The following is a 4213-nucleotide window of genomic DNA, read 5'->3' on the forward strand; positions in this document are numbered from 1 at the left end:
TAGAAAGATAGAAAGTAGATGGATCGATAGATAGATAGATAGATAGATAGATAGACAGACAGATAGATAGATAGATAGATAGATAGATAGATAGATAGATAGATAGATAGATAGATAGATAGATAGATAGATAGTTTTCAGGACTGAGAACGACCCTTACAAATTCTATGTAGATTCCTAAACTATAGTATGTCTGCATTTATAACATATAATAACGATTAATTCTATAATTAAATTAATAATTACATTTAATGATATAATTCAATTAATAATATAATTCAATTACTACATAGATAAGACAAAATGATAATAGAAAATTATATAACACAGATTACTCAATTACAGTAATACATATCTTAGGATGAAAGAATAAAGAAATGAATAGAAAATAAACAGATAGAGAGACTAAAAATGATCAATGCCGTATTCTAGGGAAAATTGGGCATGCCCCTTATGAGAGATGGATAGATAGATAGATAGATAGATAGATAGATAGATAGATAGATAGATAGATAGATAGATAGATAGATAGATAGATAGATAGTACATATGCAGTAATACTATATTATCTAACTATAATTATACATTTCAAAAGATAACAAAGTTAGATAACAGAAAGTATTTTTTCTTTTTTTACTAAAGTGGCTAGATAAAGAGATGTATAGACAGATAGATAAATAGATAGATAGACATACTACACTTTAGGGGAGACCGAAAAGATAAATATCAAAGACAAAAAGTAAAAAACAGAAATAAGATAGATAGATAGAAAGATATAAAGTGGATGGATAGATAGATAGATAGATAGATAGATAGATAGATAGATAGATAGATAGATAGATAGATAGATAGACAGATAGATAGATTGATAGAAAGAAAAGGACTGAGAACGACCCTTACAAATTCTATATAGATTTCTAAACTATGGTATGTCTGCATTTATAACATAATAACTATTAATTCTATTATTCAATTAATAATTAAATTTAATGATATAATTCAAATAATATATAAATAAGATAAGATAATAGAAAAAGATATACAATGGATTATCAATTAATAAATAGCTAAGACTAACAGAAAAAAATAAATGAATAGAAAATAAACAGATAGAGAAACTAAAAATGATCAATGCCGTATTCTAGGGAAAATTTGGCATGACCCTTATGATAGATAGATAGACAAATAAGTAGATAGAACATGACCCTTTTGATAGATAGATCAATAAATAGATAGAACATGACCCTTATGATAGATATATACATAGATAGATAGATAGATAGATAGATAGATAGATAGATAGATAAATAAGTAGATAGAACACGACCCTTGTGATAGATAGATAAATAAGTAGATAGAACATGACCCTTGTGATAGATAGATCAATAAATAGATAGAACATGACCCTTGTGTTAGATAAATCAATAAATAGATAGAACATGACCCTTAAAAATGATGGACAGGTGGATGGATGGATAGCGACATAGATAGATACCTAAAATAAGATACATCTGCAATAATAGTATGCAATCTAAATACGGCAATGAGATGATGATTTCAAAAGATAAATATCCTAGATAAAAAGTTGTAAAACATAAAGTAAAAATAAAATATTAAGGTGGCTAAATAAATAAATAGATAGATAGATAGATAGATAGATAGATAGATAGATAGATAGATAATTAGAAGACAACACATGGAGATAACGCCCATAGACCTACCCGTGTCACTGTCCATACACCAGCAATACACTACATGACCTTTCTCTTTATCAGAATGGGGGGGTGACATCAATATACATTCTATGGGGGGGTCGGTGGAGTATCTTCGTCACCAAGTTTTGGGGGCTCTAGGCGAATTTCTCCTGCATGGTTGATAGAAGTAGAGAATCCACTTTAGAAGGGGAGGGTGGAGTTAGTCTCCAGTAAGGGGAGGGTAGGTTAGTGGAGTCCAGTGTGGGAGGATGGGGGGGCATTTCCTCCTCTCCATGGTCTGAGGAAGTCTGGGTCTATAGATAAGAGGCAGGGGTCCGGTCTGTCCAGACTGATAAGAACACAATCCTTCCAATCCCTCCCTCCATTCCACACTCACCAGGAACATTTTATACACTCCTATTATTTCTAAATCACACTTTTTTTTTTTTTTTTTTTTATTCAAAACTAATATCTGAGTTATGGATATTTCTGTGGAATGGCATTGCTGGATATGTACTGGGTTTAGCCTGTGCTCAGTAATTTGTGCACAGGTTGTACAATTTGGCTTTTTTTTTTTAAACAAAGTTGATAAACTGCCAAAATCACCATAAGCGTCATTTATTACCAGGCAGGAGATTGATGAGACCCATAGCAACCAGTCAGAAATCAGCAGACCAGACATTCTCAGAGTATCTAAACCCAAGAAGCAAAATGTAATATATTGCAGATTAACATTCTTTAGATGTGATGGCTGCGTTAGATTTTTCAGGCTTTTTCCTCTTTATTATTACCAGGGCCGATCCGTCCTATAGGCTCACTATGCAAGCCGCTTAGGGCCCCGCAAAGCTGCGGAGGGTCCCCCAAATCACTAGAGGCCCCGTCTGGTGAGAAGTAATTTTCGGCCCCTCACCCCCCTTCTCAACTTGCTGGCTGCATGGGAGAAGAGGTAAGAAGGCAGCACCCCCCGCTTCTTACTTTTACCACTTAAGCCCCGGACCAATATGCTGCTAAATGCCCAAAGGCGTTTTTACTATTCGGCACTGCGTCGCTTTAACAGACAATTGCGCGCTCGTGCGACGTGGCTCCCAAACAAAATTGGCGTCCTTTTTTCCCCACAAATAGAGCTTTCTATTGGTGGTATTTGATCACCTCTGCGGTTTTTATTTTTTGCGCTATAAACAAAAATAGAGCGACAATTTTGAAAAAAATGCAATATTTTTTACTTTTTGCTGTAATAAATATCCCCCAAAAACATATATTAAAAAAAAAATTTCCTCAGTTTAGGCCGATACGTATTCTTCTACCTATTTTTGGTAAAAAAAAATCGCAATAAGCGTTTATCGGTTGGTTTGCGCAAAATTTATAGCGTTTACAAAATAGGGGATAGTTTTATTGCATTTTTATAATTTTTTTTTTTTTACTACTATTGGCGGCGATCAGCGATTTTTTTCGTGACTGCGACATTATGGCGGACACTTCGGACAATTTTGACACATTTTTGGGACCACTGTCATTTTCACAGCAAAAAATGCATTTAAATTGCATTGTTTATTGTGAAAATGACAGTTGCAGTTTGGGAGTTAAACACAGGGGGCGCTGTAGGAGTTAGGGTTCACCTAGTGTGTGTTTACAACTGTAGGGGGGTGTGGCTGTAGGACTGACGTCATCGATCGAGTCTCCCTATAAAAGGGATCACTCGATCGATACGCCGCCACAGTGAAGCACGGGGAAGCCGTGTTTACATACGGCTCTCCCCGTTCTTCAGCTCCGGGGAGCGATCGCGAGGGGGCGGCTAGAAACTAATAGCCGCGCCGTCATCCCGGATCGCTCCCCGCGGGTATCCGACCGCCGCATATAGCGGGGGGGGTCCCGATCGGACCCCCGACCTGCGGAAAGGCAAGGACGTACCTGTACGCCCATTTGCCTGTACATGCCATTCTGTGGATGTACATATACATGCGGCGGTTGGGAAGTGGTTAATGTAAGATGTAATTTCTGACAGCAGAACACTGTCGGCAATGTCACTATCGGATGCACCCCCCCCGCCCCCCCGCTTCTCAACTTTAATGTGACATGTCATTTTGCTTAGGGCCCCAGGGAGGTCAGGATCGGCACTGATTATTACCTACTAGTAACGCACTTCCTGTCCTAGGGTGACAACGCTCACTGACCAAACTGTATCTATAGAGTGTTGTCACCTTAGGACATGAAGTGCTTTAGGACTACAGAACATTCCCCAATCTTCATATGATGGGGGGGTGTGATGCCCTGTACACACGATCGGATATCTGAAGGAATCTAATCCGATGGATTTTTTCATCGGATATCCGATGAAGCTGACTTTCACCACTCTTGCCTACACACCATCGGTCAAAAATCCGACCGTGTCCAAACGCGGTGACGTAAAACACAACAACTTGCTGAGAAAAATGAAGTTCAATGCTTCCGAGCATGTAGTCGACTTGATTCTGAGAATGCGTGGATTTTTGACCGATGGACTTCCACACAGACGATCGTTT

At 37.6% G+C, this 4213-nt stretch overlaps 1 protein-coding gene across 1 annotated transcript in view; it reads right to left on the reverse strand.

The window, feature by feature from the left end:
- Positions 1 to 1968, reverse strand: part of LYL1 (LYL1 basic helix-loop-helix family member) — a 51308-nt gene extending 49340 nt beyond the window's left edge. Inside the window, exon 1 of the mRNA XM_040346505.1 lies at positions 1722 to 1968. The gene's annotated coding sequence lies outside the window, so the exon portion shown is untranslated. The remainder of the gene's footprint in view (positions 1 to 1721) is intronic.
- Positions 1969 to 4213: the final 2245 nt, after the last annotated feature.

The sequence above is a fragment of the Rana temporaria genome, chromosome 3, assembly GCF_905171775.1.
Source record: "Rana temporaria chromosome 3, aRanTem1.1, whole genome shotgun sequence".
Taxonomy (NCBI): Eukaryota; Metazoa; Chordata; class Amphibia; order Anura; family Ranidae; genus Rana; species Rana temporaria.